The sequence below is a fragment of the Macaca fascicularis genome, chromosome 7 (genome assembly GCF_037993035.2).
Source record: "Macaca fascicularis isolate 582-1 chromosome 7, T2T-MFA8v1.1".
In the NCBI taxonomy this organism is placed as follows: domain Eukaryota; kingdom Metazoa; phylum Chordata; class Mammalia; order Primates; family Cercopithecidae; genus Macaca; species Macaca fascicularis.
In genome coordinates, this window is record NC_088381.1 from 88280575 (window position 1) to 88293597 (window position 13023).

The 13023-nt window shown below is 43.8% G+C and overlaps 1 non-coding gene across 1 annotated transcript; it reads left to right on the forward strand.

The window, feature by feature from the left end:
• The first annotated feature begins 7173 nt into the window (after positions 1 to 7173).
• Positions 7174 to 7255, forward strand: TRNAL-UAG (transfer RNA leucine (anticodon UAG)). The gene has a single exon. It is a non-coding gene; the product is annotated as a tRNA-Leu (tRNA).
• Positions 7256 to 13023: the final 5768 nt, after the last annotated feature.

Genomic DNA, 13023 nt, shown 5'->3' on the forward strand with positions numbered 1-13023 from the left:
GGAGACTCCGTCTCAAAAAAAAAAAAAAAAAAAAAAAATTACCCTCTTAGACTTTCTTTTCTCATGGCAATTGTCTCTTAGGAAGTCTCACATACTGAATGTGATTATTTCGTCATATAAGATCTCAGTTTAATATTTACTTATTTCCTCATGATTAGAATCAGCTTAAATATTTTTATCAAGAACACTACTACTAATTTTCCAGGATAGATTGTCTAGGGTCTAGGTAGGACTGAATTTCTAGTAAACCAAGCAGGAAGAATGAAGTCTAATGAGTGATAACTTATTTACATGACAGTGCACTATTTCAAGGAGCTTCTGTTCAGAAAATTATGTCATCCTTTGGAGGAGACTTTGTAATTTTCAGCTTCATTGGCTATAGAATATTTTTAAAAGTCAGGAATTTATATCCCAGAAAAGTAGGCACAATTACCAGGAGTCAACCAATTATTCACTGTAACAACATCCAGGAACACCTATGGACAGGCATACTGGTTTCCAAGATACATAGATTGTTTATCGCAGACATCAAGGAACTTGACTTTGCAAAGCTTTAGCCACACACACACACACACACACACACACACACACAAGTACTTGCCTTGATTTGCACTTTCTCAAAAGTTTTCTTCAGATTTCCACAGACATTTTACCTTCTGGAAACTGAGGCTACACTCACTCTGGTGATTATCACTTACCACTGGTATTGCCATCTAAGTGTAGTGTGTGTGTCTCTGTGTGTTTGTTCATTCTTCTAGGTTTGTATTGTACATATTGTAAAAGGTGGAGAAGATACTTTCTTTTATTCAAATTCAAGTTCCCAATGAGCAAGGATAATAATCTTGTTTGTCTTCTGCTCCTTCCTAAACCTGATCAAATAATAAACACAGATTTATTTGGTGGATGTGAAGTGGGCAAGATTCTATTTCCAAGTCCCAAAAGGCTTCCTGGCAGATGCACCCCACTGGCTTGCCTCAAATGTTTAAACCCATTGTAAACACTCCTGTGTGTTCACTGAGAAGCTGACCATGTTTTGAGAACTTGGCATACTATGGAATTAAAGTCAGGGACTAGGAAAAGCAGTAGAGGGAAATCAAAGAAGAAATTAAATTGTACATCAGACATGATCTTTTTAAACCCAAAGCACCAAGACTATTACAGTGTTTGTGGGGACTGAGTAGGTGAAGGAGGACAATGAGACCAGAGGCATGAAAGAAACAAAGAATAAAAAATGTCTCATATCCTTCCCCTTTCCATTTCCGTTGATCATACCATAGTTCAAAGATTGCATTTCTTTTCACCTGAAGCTTGCAGAGGTAATTGATTTCACTGGATTATTGCATGAAGTCCCTCTTGTCCCATCTCTCTGATGAAGTTCAGTGAAAACTGGAAAGACAAATACAAACTAGAAATAAGGGGCTTAAATCTCTTTGCTGAATATAAGGATATTTCCTTTCCTTCTTTTTACTTTGAGCATTTACTTTAGAAAACTTTTTTTTTTTTTTTTTTTTTTGAGATAGAGTCTTTCTCTGTCGCCCAGGCTGGAGTGCAGTGGTGCGATCTCGGCTCACTGCAACCTCCGCCTCCTGGGTTCGAGCAATTCTCCTACCTCAGCCTCCTGAGTAGCTGGGATTACAGGTGTGTGCCACCATGCCCGGCTAATTTTTTTTGTATTTTTAGTAGAGACAGGTTTCACCATGTTGGTCAGGCTGGTCTCAAACTCCTGACCTTGTGATTTGCCTTCCTCAGCCTCCCAAAGTGCTGGGATTACATGCATGAGCCACTGCACCCGGCCTAGAAAACTTCTAAGTACACCACAGTACTTTGCTTTACTGTGATGGTCAATGTGATAACCATACGAAACCATATCAGAGCTAAGTATGTAAGTGGGGTTCGATAAATCCTGAAAGCATTGACTATCTGATGCAGTCATCAAAAATATTATTTAATTTAAATATAGTATTTAATTTTAAGCAAGATTTTATAGCACATAGAGGGGTCCACAGGCCAACAGGGGGATGGCTTTCTATTGGAGCTAGGAACAGAGCTTTACATTGCAATGTAGTGCATGTCTTCTGCTGCAGACTGATCCAGAAAGATTCTGGTGGGAACTTTCAGATGCTCTAAATGAGCATAGAACATTTGATACACAAGTTAGTACATAGAGTATTTCTCAAAATTGAATGCATACTCTACCTTTTGGGGAGCTTGTTAAGATTCTGATTCAGTAGGCCTGAGATTCTGCATTTCTCATCTGCTACCAGAAGATGCTGATGCTGCTGGCCTCCAATCACACTTTGCATAGTAAGGCCTTAAATAAATCTCTCGCTCATCTATACATTTTCATCAACTGGACTATTAACAAGGTATGGATAGCAGGAAATTCAAGATTAAACTCTCCAACAATATTAAAGAATGCTAGATCCTAGAATACCAGCATTCCGTGCTGAAGACTGAAGGAATAGACATGTGCCAGTCAGACGAATATATTGCATGTATTTGTATCAGGCGTCTTTCCAAAAGGGTGGTTATCCATTTGCCTTAGATGCTGGGCAATTAAGTATGCAGCAAATTTGGCATTCTACTAGAAAAGCCAAGACACCTGGCTTATGGGTCTCAGGGCACTTACTGTTTGAGCTGTGCAACCCACTTCTCGAAAGGAACAGGCCAAGTTTCCTCCCTCCCTACTGAAGGATCCCGTGAGCACAAGGCAGGAAATAGGTACTCGAGCAACATCGAATAGGAAATTGAATAGGAGAAGCCATCCCCACTTGTTAGTAAAGGAACTTCAGCCAAGAACAGGAGAGTGTGGTACTTTCTCTCTTGATAAGAAAGTGCTCTGATACCTGTCAGTTTGAGGAATTTGAACCTGCAGCATTCCAGGATCAAAGAGGGCTCTGCTGTGATGACTAGGTTCTTTCCTGTTGAATGGTTCCTTTTATTGCCTGATCTGGCACTAAAAAAGATCAAGATGGGCTCAGATCACTTCCATCACATGAGAATCTTAATATTAAAAAAAAAGAAAGTCAATACATAGAGAAACTATGGGTTATTTAAATGAGTATTATGAGGTTTTTGTTGTTGCTGTTGTTGTTTTTGAGCTGGAGTCTCTGTTGCCCAGGCTGGAGTACAATGGTGCGATCTTGGCTCACTGCAACCTCCAACTCCTGGGTTCAAGCAATTCTCCTGCTTCAGCCTCCTGAGTAGCTGGGATTACAGGCACGTGCCACCATGCCCAGCTAATTTTTGTATTTTTAGTAGAGACGGGGTTTCACCATGTTGTCCAGGCTGGTCTTGAACTCCTGACCTCAAGCAATCTGCCTGTCTCGGTCTCCCAAAATACTGGGATTACAGGTGTGAGCACCACACCTGGCCAAAGGAGTATTGTTTTGTGTTGCTATAATAGAATACCTGAGGCTGAGTAATTTAGAAAGAGGTTTATTTAGCTCACAGTTCTGCAGCCTGGGAAGTAGGAGAAGCATGTTACCAGCATCAGCCAGGCCTCTGGTGAGGGCCACTATACTAGGTCAAAACATGGCAGAGAAGGTCAAAGGAGAAGCAGACACATACAAAGCGGAAAAAAAAAAAAAAAAGGACATCTTGGCTGTATAACGACCCACTCTCCCAGGGAACTAATCCATTCCCAAAGGAAGTAATCCAATCTCACCAGAGCCAGAACTCACACACTACAGAGAGAAGGGCACCAAGACATTCATAAGGAATTTACTACTGTGATCCAAACACCTCCTACTAGGCCCCATCTCCCAACCCTGACACATTGGAAACCAAACTTTGACATGAGTTCTGGCGGGGACAAATTAACCATATCCAAACCATAGCGGGTATGTTTATCAGACTAACACTTAAACCCAAAGAGACATAAATGTGACTGTAAAATCTCATTTGGAGATCTCATCAAAAGTTTCAATATGAGGCCCATTCATGGGCCCTAAGTCTCTTATTGACTCAATACTAGGCATAATAGTGCAACAGATACTTTAAATATTTGTTCTCTCCCCTCCCATTCACCCTCCGGCTCTTTCAAGTCCTAAAGAGCCCCAGGCACTTTTTTTTTTTTCTTTCAAGCTGATGCTTCCCGGGCCTACACCCTGAGATGGTGGCACAGGATTCCTAGGATTCTCTCTAGTTTAAGAAGAACTTTAGTCTTTCCACTTCTGACCCTGGCAAAGACTTGCGTGTACTGATGGAGGCAGTAAGCTCACACTCCTTTTTCCCTAAGGCTTCCTTCAAAGCTTGAAAACACAATGTGAAATTTCTTAGTAGTCATACGTGTCAGGTCTCTGAGCCCAAGCTAAGCCATCATGTCCCCTGTGACCTGCACGTATACAGCCAGATGGCCTGAAGTAACTGAAGAATCACAAAATAAGTGAAATTTAAATGGCCTGTTCCTGCCTTAACTGATGATGTTCCACCACTAAAGAATTGAAAATGGCCGGTCCTTGCCTTAACTACAAAAGAAGTGAAAATGACCGGTCCTTGCCTTAACTGATGACATTACCTTGTGAAATTCCTTCTCCTGGCTCATCCTGGCTCAAAAAGCTCCACCACTGAGCACCTTGTGATCCCCCACCCCTGCCCACCGGAGGACAACCGGCTTTGACTGTAATTTTCCTTTACCTACCCAAATCCTATAAAAGGGCCCTACCCCATCTCCCTTCACTGACTCTCTTTTCCGACTCAGCCTGCCTGCAACCAGGTGATTAAAAAGCTTTATTGCTCACACAAAGCCTGTTTGGTGGTCTCTTCACACGGACGCGCGTGAAAATCCATTCAGCCAAAGGGGCTGGCGATGGGTATTTTAATCTCTCAGTCTTAAGTGATGCCTAGGAGGCCATATCTTTGACCATCCGGCTGGATTCAAAACCTTGGAGATGCTGCCTGCGGGCCTTGGGTGCTGACCTCCTCCTTCTAGGGAGAAAGAGACCTGGTCAGGGCCTACAGGGTGGGTACCCAGTGAGCTTAGATTGCCCATGAGCTGGAGGTTGGGGAGGAGGGTGCTGGCGCCAGAGGGCGACAAGGCGTGAAGAGGCGGATGTAACACCGGGTGAGTCTGGGAGGCACCGCGGGAGCCCGGACTAGAGTGGGTGGGGGGCGGGAGGAGAGCCTGCCTCCGACCTCCGAACGTCCCATCCCTTTCCTATGCCGACCCTGCTTCCCTGCCTGGGTTCTACGTTTATTCGGTGCTCCCTGAGCCCTATTTTAAAGCTGCTTTTTAAGAACTTCCTTTCTGCTCGCCTCCCCCAACTCCTGGCAGCGGTGACCGTGAACTCGCAGGACCTTCGCCCCCGCCCCCGCCCCCGCCCCCGCGAAGGCCCAGGGAAGAACGCTTTTGTCCTTTCTGTTCTCCCTCAACCTGACCCCTTGGGTCACCAGAGCTTCAGGAGAGACCTCAGAGGCCTAGGGCCAGGAGAGGCGAGAAAGGGTTGTGGTTTTTTGAGTGATTGAGATGGAGGACAGAGGGAGCACTTAAAATTAGTTAACTTTAGTTAGACTCCCAGGAGAATTTCTGGATCCACAGACCAAGAAAACAGCCAAATGGATACAGCAAAAATGAATATAAATAATACATAATCCAGGGCTTTGCGCCCAGTGGGGTTGTTGGCAGGTCAGTGATTCCAGCTTTGGGTGCGGGAGACCCCAAGTATCACCTCCGAAACTGTTTTCTAGCTTTCCCTCTGTTCCTTTAGAAAGAAATGGTACAACACATGACTATCTCAATAGATGCAGAAAAGGCTTTCTGTAAAATTCAACATCCCTTCATGTTAAAACCCCTCAATAATCTAGGTTTTAAAGGAACATACCTCAAAATAATAAAAGCCATGTATGACAAACCCACAACCAACATCATACTGAATGGGCAAAAGCTGGAAGCATTCCCCTTGAAAACAGGCACAAAACACGGATGCCTTCTCTCACCACACCTATTAACATAGTATTGGAAGTTCTGGCCAGAGCAATAAAGCAAGAGAAAGAAATACAGGGCATTCAAATAGGAAGAGAGGAAGTCAAACTATTCCTGTTTGCAGATGACATGATCCTGTATCTAGAAAACCGCCTCATCTCAGCCCAAAAGCTTAAGAAAGCTCATAAGCTACCAGGTAGGGTGGCTGACGCCTGTAATCCCAACACTTTGGGGGGCCGAGGTGAGTGGATCACCTGAGGTCAGCACTTCGAGACCAGCCTGGCCAACGTGGTAAAACCCATCTCTACTGAAAATACAAAAAATTAGCCGGGCGTGGTGGCGGACGCCTGTATTCCCAGCTATAGGGGAGGCTGAGGCAGGAGAATCGCTTGAACCCGGGAGGTGGAGGTTGCAGTGAGTCCAGATGGGCACCACTGCCATGGGTGTCGCCTATCCAGCCTGGGTGACAGACAGAGATGCCGAGAAAAGAAAGAGAGAAAGAGAGAGAGAGAGAGAGAGAGACAGAGAAGAAAAGAAAGGAAGGGAAAGAAAAGAAAAGAGAATGAGCAGCACCAGGGCTCCAGGGAAGCCCGGGAACCACCCTTTCTGAGCTGGGGATGCCCTTGGAATGTGACCGCCTTCTGGGGGTCGCTTCGGCCCTTATGAAAGGAAGCCGTGATTCTACCTTGGGCATGGGCGTCGGTCTACCTGAGGGTGCAGAGCGGCCTTCTTCCTCAACAAGAAGCCCGGCAATTACACCCAGCCTCGCCATGCTCAAACTGCAGGAGGGAGTTTCCTTTGAACGCAGTGACAGGCTTACAGGTCTGTGAACCAAAGGGCGCCTATTAAGTGACCTGAACTTCGACCCCATGGCACTCTAAGCAATATTTGCACCCACAGAACCACGATCCAACAGCAAAGAGTTCTTATTATTCAGTCTTCTGGAATAACTTGCACATCACCGTAGGATTTTTAAAGTTTCCGTGTTTTATTGCCTAGGTTAAGGAAAAGATAAAGGTCTTCCAGAGACATTGACGCTAATAATCGTCGATTACCTGCTAGCCCACACTTCCCGGGGCGAGTGAAGATTCAGTAATTCCTCCTCTCCTTGCGTTTGCTTAAATTCCTAAGGATGAATTAAAATGCTATCCGGAGCTCTGTTTCCGCGAAATTCAGAATTTTGCACTGGTATGCTGGGGCAAAATGTTGAGAGAATGAAGAAGGTAATTGCAAAGACTGACAGCTCGTCCGGTAGTGTGGCCGAGCGGTCTAAGGCGCTGGATTTAGGCTCCAGTCTCTTCGGGGGCGTGGGTTCGAATCCCACCACTGCCAGTGGTATGTTTTATACAGCAAGGATTCTGAAGTACTAACAAATTCTAGCTATTAAGGAAATTAAATCTTCCTTCCCCAGGACGCTCCCGGATTACACACCATTAGTTCCTTTGAACTCTGTGTTCAAGATTAAAATCACCTCGGTTTCCAATTGGGAATAGTGTCGCTTAGGAAGGCAGGCCTCCTCGTCCGCCGTCTCTCCTCCCTTACTCGTTGTACTGATTCTCTAGATCCCAGTTTTTGCACTGCACCATTTGGGTTCCCGCAATCAGGAAAGTTCAGTTCTCTTCTAAAATGCACGCTCGCATTGAATTATTGTGATTACCTAATTTAAGCATAAGATGGTCAGGAAGTTTTTCCAGAAACTTTCCCATTGGTCCCATTAGTCCGCGGCCGAGACTGCTTTAGGAGTTGCAGCTCTGTGCTCGCGAAATATCCTGCCCAGACCCTATTTTGGTTCTAACCACGTTACTTTTGTAATTGAACATGATGGATGGATGGAAGGATGGAAGGATGGATGGATGGATGGATGGATGGATGGATGGATGGATGGATGGATGGATGGATGAAGCAAAAACTCAGCGGCCGGGCGCAGTAGCTCACACCTGTAATCCCAGCACTTTGGGAGGCCGAGGCGGGCGGATCAAGAGGTCAGAAGATCGAGACCATCCTGACCAACATGGAGAAACCCCGTCCTACTAAAAAAAATACAAAAGCCGGGCGTGGTGGCGCGGACGGACCTGTACTCCCAGCTACACGGGAGACTGAGGCGGGGGAATCGCTTGAACCCGGGAGGCGGAGGTTGCAGTGAGCCAAGATCGCGCCACTGCACTCTAGTCCTGGCGACAGAGTAAGACTCCGTCTAAAAAATACACTCAGCAAGGTTCATGCTCTCATTCAGAGATCATTATCTCATGGGGAATGGGGAGAAGACAAGTAAACAGTTATTTTGAGTTTATGATTCAAAAACACTTCAAAACGGATTCTTGACTAACTCCGTTCATTGGGCCCGGGGGTGTCTGTGAATGTTGTGGGTTTAGTCACCCTCCTGCCCCTTCCCAGTGAATCAGGTTACGGTGGTGGCGACAGTTAGGGTGTCTGAACTACCCAGCTACAATACTCGCGTAGAAACTAACCCACTGTGGAAAATTAGAAGGGTTACACTCAGGGCCTATTTAGTGGTGTCGTCTCAGAATGGTTGTCCTACTGCGTTTTTTAGCCACTACAGCCCGTCACCTACAGAAGTACTCATGGATTTGGCCGGGCAGCTTCCTCGGGGAGAGATTTCGCTGCCGTGACATAAGGAATGAATGAAAGAAACTGAGCAGAGAACAGCGACTCTGTGCAAGAACCAAGTGTCATGCCACCCAGGCTGGAGTGCAGTGGTGCGATCACTACTCACTGCAGCCTCGAGCTCCCGGGCTCAAGCGATCCTCCCGTCTGTCTCCCAAGGAGCTAGGTTCACAGTTCTGCACTATCACGCCCACGCCCGGCTGTTTGCTTACTTGCTTGTTTGTTTTGATAGAGCCCAGGGATTGGGCGGGAGTTGGGAGGGGCGGGGCAGTGGGGAGGGGCATGGTCTCTCTAGATCGCCCAGGTTGATCTCGAACTCCTGGGCGACTAGCCTTATGCCACTTTTTGACTCTGCCCTCCTTTTTATATCTTCCTCCCCACTCATTCAAAATCCTCTTCCGTGCACTCCCAGAACATCTTCCATTTCACTTTGATGACTCCTCCAGACCAGTTCCCTTCTTTTTCACCCACCTATCACCAAGAAATATCTTGGGCCCACAAGATGTTCACAAAAGAAAAGCCTTTTGTTTTGCTTCTCTCAGAAATCGAGAGACAAGGCATATTTTACTCCCAGTGCCTAGTCGGGGTAAAATATCTCTATATCTGTGTATAAATTGGACCTTCCTGGCACTTTTATAAAATTCCCTGTTTGCATAATTTCTGTATCATTGTTCTTCCTTTTTCCACAAGGCAATTGTTCTGTCTTCCAATTCTGTTTTATGAAAATAAACCAAATTTAAAAGTTGTTGGAACACCCCCACCCACCGCCACAATGCTCTAAGCCTTCAGAGAGATGTGACTGTAATCTGAGTCACATATGGTTACAACTTCTTTCTCAGATTATAGATTAACTCACTTTCTTATTTTTCTGGTTCTGTGTGTACCAGAGAGAATTAAAGGACATCAAGAAAAAAAACCTACAGTCTTCTTAATTAATGACCCTCGTTATAGATGAATTTCCCTTTGTCTTGTTGTGCTTTGTTTGCTTAGACCAGATAACAGAAAACCCATGATTATTATGCCCTCTACAAAAAATGTTAAATGTACCCTTGCCAAAAAGAAACACTGCCTATAACCAATCAAATGGCTGTAACTATGTGCCAACCTTGTATGAATAGTGTATGAATCATGAATAATGTTGTAATCCTGCTAAAAACTCCTCTGTCTCTGCCTATACAAATGAAACCTCAACTTTCCTTCTTCAGAATGCTGACCCTATTCCTTTGGAGTTGGTATTTCCAGGTGGCCCATCCTCGCAGTTTTGGCTTGAGTAAACTCTCTTTAAATTAGAGTCTTACCCTTTTGATTATTTCAGGCTGACAGTTTGTTTTCCCTTCTTCCTGAAAAGTAATTCTGTGCATTATCTTGAGACTGAGTTAATTTTTGTTTTTCTGTTCATCTCCTTCTAGTGACTCCCAGAAACCTGATCTATCAGCTGGATGTTTTCAGCTCCATAGAGGCCATCCTTTCCATTGAAACGAAGTGCACTGAAACTTCCTCCATTCCTTCTCCCACTCCTCCTCCCCGCCAGGCCAGCATTTTCCACATTCCAGCATTCTCTCCCTCCACCAAGGACACTAGCATTCCCCAGACTCTCAAGAGCACCACCTCAGAATGTTTTTGCTTATATTGTTTTACTCTTTTCACTGTCCCTTAGTTTCAGTTAATTCCCTCTCCTGTTGATGGAAGGATGCTGACTTGTTTCTATCTCCCCTCATTCATGCCACTCACCATCCCTGCCTTTTTTCTGCCTGCATCACCTCTGCACCACCAAAATGATTCTGAACCCCTGTCCTTCCTGCTGTCCCCTCCTCTTGTTCCTCTTGATAGTACCAGCCTCTCCTCCAGCTCTACTCTACCACCCCTGCCACATCCCTTACCCCTACTCTTCTCTGGCACTCTTACTGGCGTTTCCCCCAACACATCTGTCTCCACACACACATATCGGAAAGCTCCCTAACTCATTTAAACTTGCATCAATATTTCTGTCAAATTCTAGCTCAAAATTCAACTTCAGGAAGCTCTCTTCAGTTAGTTCCTCCTCACCATTCTGATCTCTCCTTTTCATTGTCTTAAATGTGGTCCTATATCGTTTCGTAAACCTTTATGGCAGTATCAATAAATCAACACAGCGTTATCTATTTTGTTACTTCAACTAAACTGTGAATTAAACTTAAGTCACCAACTTTTTAAAAAATTAATAGATTTTACATCCAAGAGCAGTTTTAAGTTTACAGCAAAACTGGGTGGAAAGTACGGAGAGTTCTTACATTCTGCCCTCTGTCCCCACAGCCTCCCTTATCAAGGACATCCTGCACCAGTATGGTACATTGGTTACAACTAACATTGATACACCATTATTAAACAAAGTCTGTAGTTTAAATCAAGATTCACTCTTGGTGCTGTACATTCTATGAGCTTGAACAAATGCATCATAATCATGACATATATACACTGTTATAACACCATACAGAGTAGTTTCACTGCCCTAAAAATCTTCTGTGCTCCACACGTTCATCCCTCTCACCTAACTCCTGGAAACTGCCGATGCTTTTACTGTCTACATTGTTTTGCCTTTTCCAGAATGTCATATAGTTGAAATCACACAGTATACGGGCATTTCAGATTGGCTTCTTTTACTTAGTAATATGCCTTTAAATTTATTTCCATGTCTTTTTATTTCTTGATAACATGTATCTTCTAAGGGCTGATTGATATTCCATTGTGTGGATATAGCACAGTTTATCTATTCACCTGTTAAAGGATATCTTTGTTGCTTCCAAGTTTTGGCAATTATACATAAAGCTGCTAATTATACATAAAGCTGTGAAGGGTACTGTGTGGACATATGTTCAACTCATTTGGGTAAGTACCTAAGAGTGTGATTGCTGATTGTATGAGGAACATGTATTTGGTTTTGTAAGAAACTGCAAAAATTGTCTACCATAATGGCACTGGGTATTTTTAAACTTTATTTTATAAAGTAAAAAACTGTTTTTTTATGTAATGTATACAAGTGGCACATTTTGAAAAATACATAAAATTATAAAGAATATCAGTCACCCACAGATAAACAGATTTTGGCATATATCCTTTTTCATTCTTGAATAATAAATTTCTAAAAGTAGAAATAGAATACTTGATTAAATACAATGTCTTTTTAGAGTTCTTGATTTATAATGCCCAATTGTCCTCCAGAAAGCCATGACATTCTGCAAGAATGTTCTTATCAGTATTAGATATTAATAAATAGTTTCCAATTTGATTTCTTATTAGGGAAGGAAGATTTTCCATATGCATACTTGACCTTTTGCTTATTCTCGGTATCGTTTGTTTAGATCCTTTTGAGGGGCAGGCATTTCTAAAGTATTTCTCCTTAAACCCTGAATTGTCTAGTATGAATTATTCACCATAATGAAAAAGTGTAGGGTTTGGGGGTGAGGTTTAGGGATGTTACCCATTATCCACTCAATGTTAACTAGTCTTACAGATTAGGAGATTGATTCAAATCTAAAAAGAACATCATTAATTTACACCTCCTGAGTAAACAGAATCACATCTACTGCAGAATCACAGAGGACGCATAAATTTAAGGTTCATGGTCAGCAAAATGTTCTTTAATTGCCTGAAAATAGAAACCCAATTAGTGCTTCACAGTCTTTGGGTTAGGATACATTAATGAAACCTTCTGTTGGCTGAGTAGACTGAAACACGAAAACACGGGCAGAATGGAACCGGCGACCTTAAGGATGGCTGTAGTTATAAACCTCTACAGTCCTCCGCTCTACCAGCTGAGCTATGGAAAATTGTCCATGAGAGATGTTAGTGTAGATATTTGTGCATTGAGTAGCTGCTGGTGAGACTCCTGACTTCTTTGTATTTAGGCTCAGATTAGAGTTCAAGAAGTTTCCGGAGAGCCAGATCTATAGAACTGAGTCCCGGGAGCAGCCTTGAGGCAGTAGGAAGTGAGATCTGAGTAGGAGGTAGTGAGAATGGAAACAGAGCTGAAGCCACGGGCTTGGGGTGAATCTGCGTAGCTTCTGAACTAGGCTGCCTTCAGAGTAATCTGCGAGCCAGTTTTCGCCCCAGGATGGCAGGTACGGACCACCAAGCAATCTGCAAGTTGAGAAGTGCGCAGGACTCCGGGGATCATGGCTATCAGCAGATTAGGTTAGATCTCTTCCTCACAAACACAGAGATATGGACCAAGTCTAGCACTTTTCTCCCAGAGACGTGAGCAATCTAGTTTCTTCCTCGCTTACTGCAGGGTACAAACACCTGTTTTCCCGGTATCCTTCATAGGAACCCGACGCTGTACTTTTTCGTCTCAAATCCAGGATCTGGCTTTCACGGAAAGATCATCAAGTGCTTCCTTTCTTCACTAGTCTGTTTCAGCACTGAAAAGGCTAAAAAGCTCCTGCTCTTTTGCAGAAGTGAAGGGAAAAAAAACAAAAACAAAAACAACCCTATCGCTA